General features: G+C 36.4%; 1 protein-coding gene across 3 annotated transcripts in view; it reads left to right on the top strand.

The window, feature by feature from the left end:
* The first annotated feature begins 17,148 nt into the window (after positions 1-17,148).
* The window catches only part of LOC118186418 (tyrosine aminotransferase-like), a 109,770-nt gene continuing 106,725 nt past the window's right edge, over positions 17,149-20,193 (top strand). Inside the window, exon 1 of one of the 3 annotated variants that reach the window (XM_035356508.2) lies at positions 17,149-17,372. The gene's annotated coding sequence lies outside the window, so the exon portion shown is untranslated. The remainder of the gene's footprint in view (positions 17,373-20,193) is intronic. The other 2 variants (XM_035356507.2, XM_035356506.2) reach the window with 2 other exon arrangements.

The following is a 20,193-nucleotide window of genomic DNA, read 5'->3' as shown; positions in this document are numbered from 1 at the left end:
TTTTTATTTATTATAACATAATTACTGTTTATAATAAATTAAAACTAACTGTTCTCTTTACAACTGTTAGAATTTTAATTAGAATTAAACTAGGATTTTACTATCTATTTTGTTTTGTTCTTGGGGAATAGTTAAATTCTGTTAAGTCCTGTCAACCATAACGATGAGTCTTTTGTCATTAGGAGAAAATGTTTAATTCAAAATACATTTCTAAAATCAATATTTAATGAAATGAAATCATCCACCTTTTTTCCAAACCGACTTTTTTGTATGTCCTCTACAAGATATTTTGTGGAAGTAGTAAAAACCATCTTAATACACTGCTGGCCATCCAAATTGCAACACCAAGAAAGACAAGAGATATCACAACAAAATTTATTTAGTAGATAACATGTTGACCAAGTATCAAATGATTAAATTTATAGACTTCTGTGAAGTGTGGTTCCTTCCAGAATCAGTGACTAGAGTAACCGCCATTGTTGGAGATCACCGCTGCCACACACCTCGGCATTGATTCAAAGAGACTTTGGATGTGTACTTGGGGTACAGCGGATCAAGCAGCTTCCACACGTTGCCAGAGTTGATCTGGTGTGGCAGCTTGGAATGTAATCTGGGTCAGTCGTTCAGCAACTATGGACCACATGTTTTCAATCGGCGAAAGATCTGGAGAGAGAGCCGGCCAGGGAAGCAATTCAGTCTGGCGATTGACGAAGAAACCTTGGACAATGCGTGCCACGCGTGTTCGCGCATTACCCTGTTGAAATATGGCTGTGGACAAGCCCTGAAGATAAGGAAGGACAACTGGATCCAACATCTCGGAGATGTAGCGCTTGCTGTTTAAAGTACCGGCATTGCGTATTAGAGGAGTGCGACAGTGATATCCAATACCGACTCATACCTTAATACCCGGTGCAGGACCAGTGTGGCGGTACAGAACGCAGCTGTTCAGCATCCTCTCTCCACGGTGCCTCCAGACTCGAATCCGACCATCATGGGTTGCAGATAGAAGCGTGACTCGTCAGTAAAGACAATTTCATTCCATTCTGCTGTCCACATCCTTCTTTCATCGCAACATTGGCGGCGGAGACGTCTGTGGTTCTGCGTCAAGGGCAGACGAAGCACTGGATGTCTTGCGGACAGACCACTCTGCTGTAAACGGCGTCGAATAGTACGCGCAGACACTGGATGATGCGTTACAGACAGAATGTGCTGTGCTACGGTTCGTTATGTGACTGAGCGATCCGTCACCGCCATGCGAACAATGTTCCTGTCATCACGTGAAGTGGTGCACTGAGGTGGATGCGATCGAACACGTCGGTCCGTCGTACCCTCCTGCATCCAATGGTCACATATCCGCATTACAATTGTTTGGTTTCGTCCAACACGACTACCGATTTCCCTGAAAGATAATCCACACTCTCGGTAAGCCACTGTCCTTCCTCTGTCGAACTCGGATACTTGATCAAACGATGATCACTGCTTACTACGAGGCATAATTGATTTATTTTTTTTTGAGAAAACCACAAGAAAAACACAATTGCCGAACTTGAAATCGTCGAAAACTCGAAACTTTAAATAGTACTTTGAAGTGGCGCCACAGGCGCGCGTGATGTGCGTCTGCGCTGAAATTCTAATCATTTACATACAGTGGATGGACAAAAATATGGAAACACCTTGTGAAATGCATGTTTGAAAAGAAAGATTGATTTTAATGAAATATGTAGGTGGCGCTGGCGTTTTTAACTACTGACGCCACCTATACAACTTCGTAAATGTGCTAAACAGTTCAGCTGTTGTCGGCGTACTGTTATGTGAGGTTGTCATTGCATTATGGCAGAGTTAACAGACTTCGAACGTGGGCAAATTGTTGGAGCACGTATGTGCTTCTGTAAGCAAAGTAGCCGAGGTGTTTAGTGTTTCAAGAGGTACTGTATCGAAGATTTATTCCGCATATTTGAAAAGCGGAAAAACATCATCTGCTAAATCACAGCGCGGACGAAAGTGTGTCCTGAGTGATCGTGACAGACGATCATTAAGGGCAATTGTGACGAAAAATAAGAAGACCACAGCTGCAAAAGTTACTGCTGAAATGAATGTTGTGTTACCGAACCCTGTGACTACCAAAACAATTAGAAGGGAGCTTCATAAACAGGGAATTGCTGGCCGTGCTGCAATTGAGAAGCCACTCATCAGTGATGCTAATGCCCGTAACAGGAAAAGGTGGTGTTTAAGTAATAAAGCCTGGACTATAGAGCAGTGGAAGCGAGTAATATGGTCTGACGAGTCTTCTTTCACATTGTTTCCCACTTCTGGCCGAGTTTACGTCTGGAGAACGCCATCTCAAGCCTATAATACAGACTGCTTGTTGCCAAGAGTGAAACATGGCGGGGGTTCTGTTATGGTTTGGGCAGCCGTATCGTGGTTCTCTGCTAGCCCCATGATAACTGTGTCAGGGCACATGACTGCGAAGACTTATGTGAACATTTTGGACGATCAAGTTCATCCCATGGTACAAACTTTGTTCCCCGATGGTGATGGTGTCTTCCAAGACGACGAAGCCCCTGTTCACACAGCTCACATTGTCCAGGACTGGTTTTCTGAGCACGAGGATGAGTTGTCCCATCTCCCCTGGCCACCACAGTCACCAGACCTGAATATTATCGAACCATTGTGGTCTACATTGGAACGGAAAGTGCGTTCTCGTTGTCCACCGCCAACATCGTTATCTGAACTTGCCACCGTTTTGCAGGAAGAATGGTATATTATTATTTTGGCAAACATACAGGAACTGTATTTATCCATTCCGAGAAGACTGCAAGCTGTTTTGGATGCCAACGGGTTTCCTACACCATATTAAGCAAAGAAACATGTTTTTTTAAAGGTATTTCCATATTTTTGTCCAACCCCTGTATCTCACCTCCGCTAATGCATGTTGTAAATTTCATGTTATTTGCATGCTTCCTTCAGGGTGTTGCATTTACGGTGGCCAGCAGTGTAAAAAAAGAAAATATGAACGGTTTTAGATTCTAAATTACGTCCAAAGGGGGCGTGTTTTTTTTTTTAAACATTTTGTGTGTTACCTTTATTTATTAAATATCATGTTCTTCGCAATTAAACAATAAAATTCAGTTCAAAAGCAATATTGCAAAAGAATTTTAAATTGAGCCTCTCTTTAGAATTTTCTATACATAGTCTCATGCGCTGGCGATAAAAGTGTTTTTTTTTTTTTTTTTTTCTGTACAACGTTTGCATTGCTTGCTTTGAAATCCTTGAGTTTGTTAATCAAAAATTCTTTAAAGTTTTACAAAATATGAAATCGATAATAAAACAAATTCCAAAGTTGGGCTTTCAGATGACTATATTAGTAGTAGAATTACGTCATTCAAAACTGAATGGCTCTAGGTATCGTTGTTTTATCACAACGCGAGAAACATACATACATTTATGAAGATTCTTCATTATTTAATTTCTTCAAATATAATACAGGGCGACAATATTGGGAGGCAACAGTTTGAAAATTGAAACGGACATTCAGAGTGATTCAAAATCGAAAAACGAAAACAATAGTCCATCAGGGACAAAGCCCCTTTGAACTAATAATTTGTTTTTAAGAAAGAAAAACTTTTATTAATTTTTACGATATTTTTCAGAATAAAAATTTTAAATATTTCTCATAATAAGAATATTTCTTTTGTTACATATCTCCAATTTTTCCCGACATTATATTTTACAAAATATATAGAGTTCATTTGAATAACATTTTATTCATAAATTATCATTTATTATCATTATCCTGAAATTTATTGTTAAAAGAATGATACAAAAATGTTTTTCCATTTGTAAGAACTTTATAAATGTTATTTCACGAAGAAATATATTTGTACTGAATAAGTGTAAACATGATGTTTACGTTCTTGCTAAAATGATCACTAAACCTGCTTTTATATAGATTGAATGATCAAAATCAAGAGAGAGTTATTTAATAGTTTGTTGGTCCTTTTCGAATTCTCCTCAATGAGCCACATTTCAACGCATGGAATCAATGGAATTGCATTCAAGTATCTACAGGACAGGACAGCACAAGAACAATTACAGGGGGCACCACGCCATCGCCACAGACAAAAATGGTATAGCCCCCATGCACTACCTCTCTAGCTTACCGCCCCTTCCACAGGAGACCTAATTACTGCAAACATAGGACATAGCACTAATAACATACAGACATAGCACAACATACTTCAACACATAGGACATAGCACAACATACTTCAACACATAGGACATAGCACAACATACTTCAACACATAGGACATAGCATTAACATACTATTACAGATTATTTACAATGCAAGAAGTTATGTTCATTATAGAGCTTGTTGGTTTTGGCATAACATATGCTTTATGATACCTAGGGATTTATGATATTTGAATTATGTATTGAATGTTGTAGTGCGGTAATTAGGTAGGTAGTGTTTCATTTGGTCCAAGTGCAATGTTCAGAGGTCCATGGATGCACTACTTTAACATGTATTTTGATATATTATTGCATTTGATGCTCTGTTCAGCTGTTTCAGTTCACATGTGAAATTGGTACGTTGCCTGGTATAGATTACCTGGTGTAGATTGTTCTGTCTAAGGTGTTGTTTGATGAGTTGAAGGCACCTCTTTGACGATGCACTTCTCCTCTTGTGGAGTATGTGAACACTTTACCAGTAACACAATGGCATAGTACCAGTGGATGCAGACACAGGTACAATATAAATTGATAGCTCGCATTTTAGCTAGTCCTTTTGGAGGACAGTTATTATGAGTTACAGTCTTTGAATCACGTTGCCGTTAGGTGATTAGTGCTCGTTTCTCATTCTGGGGAGCACAGCTCGAGTCCATATTGGTGTGTCTATTAACTTTCGAAGGTTGTCATACACATTTCTCCGCTTGATTAGAAACCTTAGGAGTTCTATTCCGGGGTTCGTGGGATGGCGCACATGGTAAGTTGTAGTCAGGGGACATTGTAGGATGTAGTGATCGGGATCTATAAGTTAATTGTCACGAATCTCTGCATATAGGTCATATTTGCGCTGCTGTTTGCTAAATAACTGAATCCTGAACTTGTTTCTTTGGCTCCCACAAATGCTCCGAAAGACTGTAAATCGAAGATCAAGCGAACATCGTAGTTTTTGATAAGTTCCGGCAAAGGGAACTCCATGACTTTATTAATAATAGCGCCCGCAACAAGTATGTTTTGCACTTTTGAAGTTTCCCTGCCTGAGCCTGACCTTTAAATTTTAAGCCTAGATTTGATATCATCTTCTAAAGCAATACAGCCTGGTTGGATATGAAAACTTTCTTTTATTGGCGAAAAAGGTAATTCCAAACCCCCATTTTCCCAAAGCTCAACAACAAAACTTAAAAATCCTTGATTCTCAGTTACCTTTTTCTAACGAAATGTTATTCTGCTTCTTAAACCTTTTCAACCGTACATTTGAGCCTAAAGGTGGTCCATTTTTAACTTTTAATGCATATATTTTTTATTGGTGGAAAACATCGGGACTCTAATTTTTTACATCTATAAGTTTTATTAAGTTCTAGATTAACTATAAGATATATTAAGTTGTATTCCTAGCAGACATCGAGGAGGTTGTATTATAAGATCCATCTCTTCTTTTCCACATAAACTAATCTAGATCCTACAAATGAACCTGGCGAATTCTTGCACAGGCGTGAAGTAAATATGAGCACAGAAGAAAGATGAAAATAACCCTTTATTATTTCCAACTAATAACAGAAAGGCACGTAATTCGTGCTTTAAAGTAACACCGACAACTTTCGGTGGAACTTGAACGTTATAACCAATTCAAGTCTGAATAGAATAGTGCTGGATTAGCACGTCGAGTTGCGGCTAGCTTAGGTTAACCTAAAGATTATTCGAAATGGCCAAGGGGCGTATTAGCGTAACAGTAAGATCAGCAACGAAACGTGCTTTGAATAAACTCCAAGCTTCACCCGTTTAAATACTCTTTTGACTTAACTTTAAATTTACATCTTGGCAAGGAAATGCGAGAGGAAGTTGAGATGTTCAGGAAAGACAAAATTTTTAGTTAACTCAGAGCAACCCTACAGTATCTGTCCTATATTTTTATAAATGTTCATATTAATAAAGAATGCTTTACGTTTACATATCTTCACATGGACGAATTTTTGACACAAGGATTTCCACCCGTACAGAACGAAAGTGTTAGATCAATGAATAAGAAGCTTCATCCATCTGGAAATGTTGGAAGGAAAAATATTTCTCATCGAAAAACTTTGCCCAGTATCCAAATAAAAATGCACATTTTCTCTTCGAAATGTATTTAGAGTGTATCCTGGTCTTCGAAGAATTGAAAACTGCAGCTGTCTAGAGTGGATTTTGTTCATAAAACAAAGAAAGGCAGACAAATGGACAGATATAGTAAGGTTTATAATGTATTTCTCCCGCTTTCTTAGCGTGCTTTCTTGGTGTAACGGTCAGCACGCTCGACGCGAGCTCAGTGGTTCGAGTCCCGGCGAGGACACTGCTCATTTTTCATATCTCTTGCTTCCAAAAAATCTAATGTGACACCCAAACTAAAAAAAAAGGTGAATGATGATTCTTCACCTCCAGGATTTGGCGATAGTTTTTGATGACGTCATAAGCATGAAGGTTTGATTTTTTTTATTGATATCGCTCAAGGATTATTTAATTTCCTTCCGTTGTTTCATATAAATGAAATATGTCAAAATTAACAGTATAAGATCTATTTAGATGGAATAATAAGCATTTATGAATTAAAATATGGACCCATCGTGTGGAATTTAGCCCTGAGATTTCGGTATCAAATTTTTAAAAAATTGAGAGTAAAAGGCTACAGTTCTGCCAAATTACAATAAAAGTTATTCTTGCTGATGTTGCGGTCGTGTAATGCACAACAGAAAAAAAAAATCGGATTGTGAAATTGTAGACATTAGGTTAACTGGAAGCAGAAAAGATGAAAAATATGCAACCCCTTCGCCGGGAATCGAACCACGGACCTCTGGAATACCGGCCCAGCGTGCTACCGTTACACCACGAAGGCACGCTAGGGAAGTGGGAGAAATACCTTATATACTCCTCTTTTTAGAGGGCGACTAGGGTTTTAGGGGCCTAGTCGTCAAATCCTGGGTGCGGAGAATCATCATTCACAACCCTTTTAGTTCTGGCGCCACTGTATAGACATTAGGATATTTTTTGGGAAGCAGCCAAGATGAAATTAATAACGCCTTTGCCGAGAATTGAACCACGGACCTCTGGAATATCGGCCCAGCGTGCAGAACCACTACACTACGAAGGCACGCTAGGGAAGTGGGAGAAATACCTTATATACTCCCCTTTTTAAAGGTCGACTAGGGTTTTAGGGGACCTAGTCGCCAAATCCTGGGTGTGGAGAATCATCATCCAGAACCATTTTAGTTCGGGCGCCACTGTAGAGTCATTAGGTTAACTGGAAGCAGAAAAGATGAAAATTATGCAACCGCCTTCGCCGGGAATCGAACCACGGACCTCTGGAATACCGGCCCAGCGTGCTACCGTTACACCACGAAAGCACGCTAGGGAAGGAGGAGAAATACCTTATAAAATTACTAAATTTCTTTTTCCCTGTTTCATCGTACGTTAATAAATTTTATGATAAATTATTTAGCATAAAAGTTATGATTTAGACTCGTCCCTCCAATTACACATCTCTATCTAAAGCATGCATTTTTTTAAACCAAAGCCAGCCCTTTAAGCAACTGCGGCTTGGCCATTACTAAGACTAGAAGTGCTGGTCAGTTTATTATGGAAGCACCTAACTGATGGGCCACTTTTGCCTCCTATCAAGGGACGGACAGTTACAACCATGTCTTCTTCGGGACTCCAGCCCGGGACCTTTGGTATCACAGTCGGCTCCCCTAAGCACTATACCGTCTGGGCGGCCTAAAATATACATTTACAACTAGCATTTGTTCAGATGATGGTGAGGCCAGTTTCTTTGAATGTCGAACTATTCCAGCAGTGCTTCTCCAACATTCTTATACTTGGTCTTTTAGACCTTTTCCTTCCATCCAGATATTTTCAATAAATAGAAATTATCGAGTCTTCATTTTTCCACTTGATTGATTCCACCTGGCAAACTGCTGATGCTTGAATAATGAAATTATTACTAATGAAACTATTAATGCAAGAAATAACCCATTAGAAATTCATATTGTGAATTTCATTAAAAGCACTCAACTAAAGGCGTTAAAAAGTTATTTTTACAGAAAAAACATAAAGCCCAAATGACAGCTAAAAATTGAAGGTATGATTGAAAAAAAATTAGTAATGTAGACACACATGTTACACGAGTCTTAAGGAAGTGAATATACAGGCAGTAGCTAGAGAAGGGACAGGCAGATCTGCTAAGGTAGCATATTTTAAAGGGCGAAATTTCTCATGGGAAACAAATAATAGGGATTAATCTCATGGATCGTAGGAGTGAAAAGATTATTCAGATTTATATTGGAGTATAGCAAAGTTCTTTACAATGAATGACCGGATGTCTTCATGACCAGATGTTCTAAATGACCGGACGTCTTTGAGAAGAAACAAAATTTTCCACGAAGATCTTAAAAATGTGAACCGGCTCATATTCACGTTACGAAAGGGACACTGGCTCGTATTCACGCTATGCATGAGCGAATACAACTTTATATTACCCTACATTACACGTAACGCTGTAGGGTTACCTCAGTTTGAATAACCAATTATTCTAATTTTTGTTATCTTTTTTTAACTTCCCCTTTCCTCTCGCATTTCCTCGCGAGGATGCAAATTAAGTTAAAGTAAAGAAGAGTACTTAAACGGGTGAAAAGAGAAAGTTAGACAGAGCATGATTTCACTAACATAGCGCACGTTGCTAGTTTTTTCCCTTCCTGCTATTAATCTTGGTTGCTGATACGCCTTCTGACTGTTTATTATATTATGTATATATTATATTATGTTTATTACATTATGTATATATTATATTATGTTTATTATATTATGTATATATTATATTATGTTTATTATATTATGCATATATTATGTTTAGCTATAAGGCTATCGCCAGTGCAGGTTGTTGAGTCAGTCTATTAGTTTTAAGTAGCCCAGCACTACTCTTTGCCATTTAAATTACTGTTAAATTATCCTTTAGTTCTCACTGCGAGTAGTTGGTGATATTGTGAACACGAAGTACGTGTAGTTTTGTTAAAGAGTTGTAATTAAATAAAAACACAATTTAAACACTTTTCCTGTATAGTTCTTCACACCTGTGCGAGAAGTCGTCTGGCTTATCATTAAGATCTTATCTTTGCATGATAGCTAAAAGAGTTCGATCCTACAAAGTAAGCCATATAAGACAACCAATCCATTGTTTGGGATTTGAACCCCAGGTCGAACTACCAGTATTCAGTTATATCATCTACTCTGTCACTGGTGATGTGAGGATTCGTGAGATGCCAAAATGAGACACGAAAGTGAACTGAAAAGTGAAAAGTGAAAAGAGACTTTTTTTTTTTTTTTACCCTGAACACAATATTTAAAAAAAAAAAAAAAAAAAAAAAATTTGGAAAGAAACTTCAAAAGTTTCATTTCCTTACTATACCTTCCTTACTCCATCGGAAGACTTTTTTTATTTTCTTTTTTTATTTTCAATCACAAGGCGAATACAAAAGTACAAACAAACAATAAAAGATGTAAATTAAAGTGTCCGAAGTCATTGCCTCAAAAGTTCTGTAGCACGGCAGTAAAGCACCGTTTCAGAGTCGCACGCGTCGACGAAGGTAATCTCTATTCATTGGATCTGCCGAATTAAAGAGAGTTTAAAGAGAGTGCAATCAGCACCCCCTAGAAGGAACATGAGTTAGGTTCTAGGAGGTGTTGGTGCAGCCGGAGTTTGAAAAGATTCCAGTGAGATGGAGGTGCTCTGCCAAGCAGTCATATTCGGAGCCGGAACTGGGCAACAATTTTCCACTGGAGTTTTTGAATGGAAAATATGAATAACAATTAAATTATGATCTTAAGAGTTAAATAAGGAAGAATTCCGGATGAGAAAAATATACTTCAAAGTTTTATTTTTTCCCTGCATGGAAAGCTGAAACCGAGAGGTTGATAGGGAAGTCATTTCAAACTTTTTCAATTTATTCTAAAATACAAGTTATTAAAAACAATTGCAAATTATAAAGTAAATTCTTGTGTCTCTCATTACAATTATAAATGCTCTCTCTGTCCTTCTCGTGCTGCATGGACAGCATTAAGATAATTGCGGAATTCATCCAAAACGCGTTTAAAAATGTCTCTTGCCATAGAAATTATTGCAATTATTATTGTTCTTGAGCTCATCCAAGTCAACAGCTAACAGCGGAGCAAACACATTCTTTCACATGCATCCTGAACATTCTGGGTCCAAGCGAATAGTGCTAACCACTTGGTCCTTGTGCATCTTACAAAAGGTCAAACTCTCAAGCATCAACATAAACTCATCTTTCAAATACTAGGTCACCGACGTTCAAGTGGTACAAATTGCATTCATTGACGGTGTGTGGTCAAATATAAGCTGGGTTATTCATTTCTAATCATCCTGTAAAAAATCTGTTGTGTACACCACATGACTTTCTTGTACGGAATATTAAATTACACGCATTTTTTCTTGCATTTCATTTAAACTTATTGGATTGAATTAAATCTACTTCGCCGACAGAGCATAAACCACAATAGAATAAATGCATTCTTTAAAATTCACTCTAGTATTTGTTTACCATATCGACACTCTGGCACTAGATTCACTTAACAGTATTATATTTCGTTCATATTATAACTCATAATGCACAATTTATATCATTTAAAGAATAGAATTATCTAATCGTTGCCACATGTTCTATTCAGATACTATAATAAAGCTAGAACGATGTATAAAAGAAATTAAGCAAACTAAACAAAAAAAAAAAAAAAAAAAAAAACTGTTTTTCACAGACGATTGAGTATTTCTCATTCAATTAATTCAGTTCTCACTTCGCGAAGAGGCAAAAATACATAAAAACTCAAAATATCTATATTAAAATTACGAAGTAAATCTTAAACACTTATTTCCTCGCAAAAATTCCAGAAAGGATTAAGCATGATTTAATTGGCGATAATAAATGAAGGCGTTATCTTTGTTGTTGCCAAGCTAAGTTTCTCTAGATTGGCAACAAATCCACTAGTCTGCTGTTTCAAATGTAAACAATCAATGGCCGCCATAAAAAAAAAGGCTTAGGGGCACTTAAAAAACTTTAAAATTGTTGATAATTCTAAAAATATTGCATACAGATTTACTAAAGGCATAAAAACTTTAACCGGAAGATAAAAACAACATAATTCAATCATTTTTAAAGCAAAAAATGTACAATTTACGAACATATAAGAGTAAAGAAACTGAGATCACTGAGCCGGGCAAGAGAGTGAATATATATATAAATATATTTATATACGTTTGGTGCGGCCGATTGCAACCAAAATACGAGGTGCACATCTACATGTTATAGCAGTCCTATATACAAAATTTCAACTTTTGAGACTACTCGTTTTCGAGTTATGCGAGATACGTACGTACATACGTTCGTACAGACGCCACGAAAAATTCTTTTCAGAATTCATTTTAAAGCAGTTTTATAATTTTTTTGGAGGAAGCGAGTCTTTTATTTTGTTCTTACGTACAGATATCACGCAAAAACATCGTTAAATTGCATTCGATAGCGGTCAAAATAGATATTTTCGTTGAAATATGCTGCCTGAAACGTTTCGCGATTACAATACTTCCTTTTTACACTTCGTAAAAGGAAGTAAAAATGCTCACGATGTGAGTTTGGTTCACGTATAGTACGTATAAGAGTTGGACAATGAAAGGGAAGCATTTGCATCTGCATTGTAATACATTAGCGATTCATTTTTGTGAATGACTATTACAAGTCTTATACACAATCATTAAAGATACTATTTCAATTCATGATGGGTAACAGGAAAAATGTTTTATAAGCTTTTATTTAGTTAGCTCACAGGGAAATTTTATCATCGATTTTTAACCGAATTCCTGATATGCTTCCGAATTCAAATTTTGTATACATACTGTTGGTTGATGACAATGCAATGCGAAGCAATGTGTGGGGTTTTATTTTATTTCAACTAACGGTTAATTTTATTTTGGAAGCTACCTTTCCTATAGTTAAGCTTGCTAAATTACAGCCGTTTATATTAACTGCTGGTTAGTCTACATCGGTGGTAGCCAAGAACCAAAAACGCGTAAATTACCTCTGTGCAGCTTCGTCTGATTTATTCGACTTAAAATTAGTTTTAATTTTACGTTTTCTATTTAGAGTTGTCACCAATAATATTATGCAACCTGCAAGGCCGTATATGCACCAGAAGGACCATCTGTTCGTACACATACTGGCCAATGAATTAGAAATCTTTCAGATTTTCATTTGGATGCAATTTTTTTATGACTTGGGTTATACGTGGTTAGAATGCTAGCATAAGTAAGGTGTAAGAGCAAAAGTAAAATGGAAAAACGGCAGATCTTTCACCATATGAAAAAGGGCTTGTTGCTGGTGCTCGTTTAGCAGGGACCTCGATTTCGAAGACAGCAACTCACTGGGTTCTCAAAAGCAGCTATATATCAATGGTTTTCAATAGTTTGGAATCAGAACCCACAGTCCTTCTCTAGAAGATGTAATTGCGATTTAAGCACAGTTTTTCCAAGAGAGTCGGCGGCGTCTCCGGCGAATTGAATGGCAGAACAGGGACTTTACCGTGCTTCAACTGACACATATCGTCAACTAAGGCTCTTCCCAAAAGATTTCAGCTCGAACTATGCGCAGAGAATAGGAATGCATAGTCTAGTTGCCTGTGACAAAAACCAATCATTTCTGCCCGGGATATAAGAATTCGTTTGCAGTGGTGTCGAGAAAGAAGACACTGAACATCTGAGGATTGGAAACGGGTAATGTGGTCGGATAAATGGCGCTACACCTTATTTTGCACTGATGGGGGGGGGGAGATGTCGAATTTGGAAAGTGTCCTATGTAAACATGAATCCATCTTGCCTGTGCAAGGGTCAGGTGGGAGTATCATGATATGGGGCATGTTCTGCTGGCATGGAAGTGGTGTCCTGGTGTTTCTCGAGTGTAAACAAACAGCCATGAGATACCTAGATATACTCACAGATCATGTGCACCCTGCAATGTTGCATTTTTGCCCTGATGGCGACGGGATAGTTCATGGACAATAATGCAACTATACATCGTGCCAGAAGTGTTTAAAATTGGTGCACTGAACATCAGTCTCACTTCCAATACCTTCCCTGACCACCGCCTAGCTCGTTAGTTAGTTAGTTCTAAGCACTGACTTCCAGCCCACCTAGCGGGCGAAACCTGCCATATGGCTATGAGGGGACAGGCCAAGCCACAAAGGCATAACAACAACAAAAGAAAAAATAAAGTAGATACATACATTCCAAGCACTCTCGATGAACTAGTATATAAATGCGTCGTTTCCATTTCTGTCTTTTCTGAAGTTTAAAACCTTTATAAGTTTTACTTTCTAGTTATTATTATTCAAATCTTCTTTATATTATCAAAATTCATCTTAAATTTATAAGTTACCTCAATTACTTCTGTTTTCAGTATGATTTTCTGCTTTGTTATATCTCGATACCAATATTCTTCTTATTCTCATTCACCGTTTGCATAATATCTCTTGCGAATTTTCTAAACAATTTATAATTACTAAATAAATTCTCAAACTTCGCAAATTTATATTATACCACCTAACTCGTATAAAATGTTTGGAATAGGGTGAAAAGACGCATCCGACAACACTCTCCTCTTCCATCTAATTTACAAGATCTAAAAAGGTGCATAGCCAATGCATGGTATTCTCTGGACGTAAATGAAATCCAGAAGCATGTAGACTGGATGCCCAAACGAATCAGAGCAGTTATTGTGCAAAAGGTAGCTCAATAAAATATTGATCCTGGGTTTCTAATTCATTGGCTAGTTGAAATTATTCTTGAGTTGAAATAATAAAAAAAAAAAAAAGAGTCTTTTTTGCGCTTCTTCTGTGTTGTTCCTGATACAAGCTGAACTTAGCGAATAATCGTTTTATAGTTTTAGTTAAGATCCAGCTTCCAAATAACTTTAAATTAGTTAAAATCTTGTAAATGTTCTCAAAATTCGATTAATTTTTTTAATTTAATGTTTAAAGAAACGATTTTTCGCACACGTCTTCGTTTTAACAAAGAAACTAAACAAATCAGAACTTTACTATTTGCATCATCAAATACTGAGAAAATTGTATGAATACAAGTTTCATTGAAGTTTTTTTTTTTTTTTTTTTTTTTAATTTTCAAATTTTAACTTAATTTCTGATTTTTTGGGAATGTTTGAAAAACGTTCCATTTTTTAGACTATTTAATGTTTATGATTTTAAAATTTCAACATTCAAAAAGGCATCATATATAAAGTTTTAAAAATTTTCCGTCCGAGCGGTAAAATCGCTGAACACTGGTAGTTCGACATAGGTTTGATTTAGGTCAACGAGCTGGCTGCATAGGCGTGTTTGTGGTTTCATCCATGTACAATGGGAATGGGAGCCACATTTTAAGAATTCGTAGGCAGTTTGCCTCAGAAAGTCCTTCAGGAAGGCATTCCTCCCTTTAGGCAGATAACCCTTGAGTGCTTTGCCATAATCAAATAAACCAAATCAAACTTTCAGGCTAATGCCCTCCCGCTTGGAGAGAAAGATTTTATACTATGCGGATAGTTTTTCAAAGGCAAATTATTTATTTTAATTATAAAGTGGGAGCTTTATAATATAGGTTTAATATAATATAAGTTTTTAGTAACAATACAATAGGTTTAAGCCTTCCTTCACACTCATTATACTATTTTGAAAATTCATATTTTAAAAAATATTTACTAGGTGTTTTTGTTTAGATGTCAAAACGGGATTTTCGTCAAATTTACTTTTATGAGTGTAAACTAGGCCACAGCGCAGCGCAAACAGCTCGAAATGTCAACAAAACTATGAGGCGAGAAATGTGTTAATGAATCTACAGTTCAACGGTGGTATCAAAAGTTTCGTCGTGGAGAATTTGAGCTGGAAGATTGAAAGCATCGTGCACGCTCTTCAGCTTTTGATGACGACGATTTGAAAACTTTAGTTGAAACAGACCCGTGCACAGCTGTTCGAGAGCTTGCGGAGGAGCTTCGTGTAAGCAAAACAACGATTTCTGATCACTTGAATCGTATAGGAAAGTCAAAGAAGTCGATAAGTGGGTGCCTCAGGAATTGAGCGAAAATAAAAAAAAATCGCCGTCGTGAAGTATCGTTTGCTCTTCTTCTCCGCAAAAAACGACCCTTTTCTTGATCGAATTGCGATGAAAAGTGGATTCTCTATAACAACCGGCGACATTCGGCTCAGTGGTTGGACCGCGGTCAGACATCATAACACTTTCCAAAGCCAAATTTACACCAAAAGAAAACTATGGTTGTAGAGTCATTAGGATTTTTTTGGAAGCAGACAAGATGAAAAATAGGCAACCGCCTTCTCCAGGGATCGAACCACTGACCTCTGGAATACCGGCCCAGCGCGCAGAACCACTACACCACAAAGGACGCTAGGAAAGTGGGAGAAAATACCTTATATACTCCCCTTTTTAAAGGACGACTAGGGTTTTAGGGGACCTAGTCACCAAATCCTGGGTGCGGAGAATCATCATGCGCAACCCTTTTAGTTCGGCCGCCACTTGTAGAGTCATTAGGATTTTTTTAGAAGCAGGCAAGATGAAAAATAGGCAACCGCCTCCGCCGGGAATCGAGCCACGGACCTCTGGAATACCGGCCCAGCGTGCAGAACCACTACACCACGAAGGACGCTAGGAAAGTGGGAGAAAATACCTTATATACTCCCCTTTTTAAAGGACGACTAGGGTTTTAGGAGACCTAGTCACCAAATCCTGGGTGCGGAGAATCATCATCCACAACCCTTTTAGTTCAGCCGCCCCTTGTAGAGCCATTAGGATTTTTTTGGAAGCAGGCAAGATGAAAAATAGGCAATCGCTTTCGCCAGGCATCGAGCCACGGACCTCTGGAATACCGGCCCAGCGTGCAGAACCACTACACCACGAAGGACCCTAGGAAAGTGGGAGAAAATACCTTATATGGTGACTGTTTGGTGGTCTGCGGCTGGTCTCATCCATCACAGCTTCCTAAATCTGGGTGAAACGATTACAGCGAATAAATACTGTCAGTAAATCAACGAAATGCACCGAAAATTACAACGCATGTGCTCGCCATTGGTCAACAGAAAGGGGCCAGTTCTTCTCCACGACAATGTTCGGCCGCACGTCGTGCAACTGACCATACAGAAGTTGAACGAATTGGGATACGAGACTCTTCCTCTTTCCCCATATTCGCCTGACCTCTCGCCGACCGATTACCACTTTTTCAAACATCTGGATAACATTCTGCAAAAGAAATGCTTCAGAAACCAAGACGAGGCCAAAACGCTATCGCGTCGACAACTTTATCGTGTCAAGAACTCCAGAATTTTATTCTAACGGTATAAATAAACTTATATCTCGTTGGCAAAAATGCATTGATTCGGCTGGTGCTTATTTTGATTAATAAAATTGTTTTTGAGTTGAGTTATGATACTTTAAAGATACAGGTTAAAAACCTGCATTATTTTCCGGAGAACCTAATAATTAATGAAACGGTAGAAGTTTATTGGAAGATCATGAGAAGAATTAAATTCTTTGAAAAAGGGGGTTGTCTATTTGGCAGGGGTACGAAAGAAGTCTGAAACACGATCGATATTTTTAATCTTCTTATCTATTAAGCAGTTAAAAAAAAAGAAATTAAAGAATTTGTTCAACCCGAATAAACGCAGGCTATAACTCTGTCGAAAGTCTTCGTGACGTCACTTCGAACGTCACGCAAAAAAGGGAAAGCGTATGAAGATCCCTCAAAATCCCTGTCACGTGTCTCGCGACCCTCAGAACAACCTTGTGGCTTAGTTCAAATGGCCGCGGGGTTAACCTATATAAACATCAGAACCTCATGCTAACCAACCAATTCGGAAGGTGAGTTTGAATCTCTGAGAACTGGAAATCAGAATTTTCGAGAAACAGAAGAGGAGAGTGGAGAAATCATTTTGCATATTTCGGACATTGTCATTCGGCAGTTCAACTGAACTGAAGTCATCGCTGAGTGCTCTCCAAATACTAAATTTCGTCTGTTTTGATTGAGTAAGTGAAACGTTTTGTACAGTGTTCATTAGCAGGTATGTAACATTTTTCTAAAATGTGTGCAAATGTTTTCTAAAATGTAATATTTTTCTGATATCGAACATGAAGTCAAAATTGCAAACCTCCTGTAGAATCTCAAAATATAATTTCACGATCTTAATAATTAATTACATTTGAAAGAAGTTAGTGACGAAATACATGCGTTGTCAAAAATTCGAATATCCCTCAGAATTCCCCTAAAACTTCATTTTGAGTGCTACTGACCAAAACAAACTTCATTTTATCTATTTCTGATTTTAACTCACCGTCGACGAGAATGCTTCGAAACATTAATAATGAAAAAACATATATTTTTAATGTTAAACGTGTTACAGTTACTACATTTTCAAAATAATGTAAATTAGAAAAAAAATGATTCTAAGAAAATCAAGACTAGAAACAAATATTTTGCTATAATACAATATATTACTAGATATCTAAGCTGAAATCCACTGTTTAGGGTATGAAACGTCTGCCAAATTTATATATGTATATTATTAGAAAAGGTATTTATCTCCAAGAAAAACAAATTTAATTAATGCTATGAATTATTAGAAAAAACTTTAGTAAGTACTTTTAAATAGCTTTCCAAGTCAGTATCCAAAGTTATCTATCTCTATTGTAGTAAAAATTATTCAAAATCTGTAAAGAAAAATCCTTTGACTGTATAAGTTCCTAATATTAAATTCAAAATCCAAACTACTGAAAAAATAGCTATTGTTATGATCGCAGATTAATTGACTCGTCAAGGGGAACAAACCAATCTACTATCAATTAACAATAACCAAATTAAATGAGAGTGTTTAGTCTTTTTTCAAATAAGGATCACTATGTATAAATATATAAATAATTAAATATTGAAATAAGAAGGCAAAAAATTTGAAACGTTTCGGATTTTAAATTACGTCCAAAGGGGCGTTTTTTTTAACGTTTTGTGTGTTACCTTTATTTATTAAATATCATGTTCTACGTACTCAAACAATAAAATTCAGTTTAACAGCAATATCGCAAAGTAATTTTACAATGAGCATATTTTTTGAATTTCCGATACACAGTTCCGCGCGCTGGAGGTAAAAAAAGGTTTCTCCCCTACAGTGTTGCCATTGCTCGCTTTTAAATCGCTGAGTTTGGTACTCAAAAATTCGTTAAAGTTTTACGAAATATGAAATCGATAATAAAACAAATTTCAAATTCAAATTAGGGCTTCCACATGCCTGTATTCTATGGAAGATTACGCTATTCAAATCTGGATGGTTCTAGGTAACGTTGTTTTATCACAATGCGAGAAACATACATACATTTATGCAGATTCTTCATTATTTAATTTCTTTAAATATAAGATAGAGCAATAATATAGAGTGGCAACGATTTGAAAAGTGATACAGCCTTTTAAAGTTTTCAACGCAAAATGCCAAAACGAAATTAATAGTCCTTCAGGGCAAATTGCCTCTTTGGACTAATAATATACAATGCATTTTACACGTATTACTAACAGATGGAAAAAATATGATAGATATATAGATATATGTTTTATGTATTATAGCAATTTACTATAAAATAGTCATAATTCATATGATATATTTACTAATTTTCCCCCTTTTCGCGCACTAATTTTGCTTCCTAAAAATCAAGAGCAGAAAATTACGCTATGCATGAATATTTCTGAGGAACGAAGATGAAGAAAGAACCTAGCTGATTTAAAAATACGATACTTCTGCATTCTATACGTCAAAGAAATCAGTTGAAATTATTACTTTAAACATCACTTATCTTACCAACGCTGTGTAATTTGTTATAGATTCGTAACTTGTACGTTGTTACCATAAATTAGGCCCTTATTATTTTGTCTGTTCTTTCACTTGTGCATGCTCCCACTGGAAGGCAAATTAGTTAACATTTAAGTACAGAGTTCTTAAGTGTGGAAGAGAGGCTTTTGTGACTACTGTTGATCGCGATTCTATAACTTCTCCTGAAAATGAATTACTTAAATCGGCTGAAGCCATAATTGTTTCGAGACAAATTGAGGGCCTCAGCCAAAACTTGTAAGCAAGCTTTACTTTTTATTTAGTATTTTAATTCTACTTCAGCATTTGCTGCAGGCTGGGAAGAATTGATTTTCTTTTATTAAATAGCTAATGTAATCGTCAAGTTGACAAGTAAATATAAAGGTTTATTTCAAACATTCTTCTGAGTTGGTTATACCAAAGATACTACTAGAAGTCAAGAAAAGGCGTCAAGTCGTCACTGTACGTATATCGTATACATCTGCATAAATTTTCGAAACACGTCACATTTATTTATTTACTATCAGATGAGCAGCTTTAAGACATTCAGCTTTTATGCTCAACTGATGGAATTATCTATCAACTGTGTTGTTATATATAAAATACAATAAAGTTTTTAAATTTTGATAATTACCTAATAAAAATTAAATATCATGAAATAAATATATAAATACATAAATCGATACAATAAATAAAAATTAAAAATTTAGAATTATTTAAATGTCTAAATACAATGTTGTTATATATGAAGTCATTATAGTATTAGAATTTTGAGAATTACATAATAAAAATTTTAAAAAATTAGATATATATACTTAATACCTAAATAAATATGTAAGTAAATGAAACTAAATAAATAATTTAAATTATATAAATAAATTATATAATGTAAATACTTAAGAAGATTATTACAAATTTTGAAAATGAACAATAATGTACGAGAATAGTAGGGGCTGAGAATGTACTGAAACGTGTCACATTGAAATTACCTGTTGTTGCATCTGTATATTTTAGGATACAAAGCAATATTTTA

The sequence above is a fragment of the Stegodyphus dumicola genome, chromosome 7 (assembly GCF_044657685.1).
Source record: "Stegodyphus dumicola isolate Sdum_Otavi_A_Nest chromosome 7, ASM4465768v1".
NCBI classification, from domain to species: Eukaryota; Metazoa; Arthropoda; class Arachnida; order Araneae; family Eresidae; genus Stegodyphus; species Stegodyphus dumicola.
Note: the sequence above shows the minus strand (reverse complement) of the source record. Positions and strands in the feature narration are given on the sequence as shown.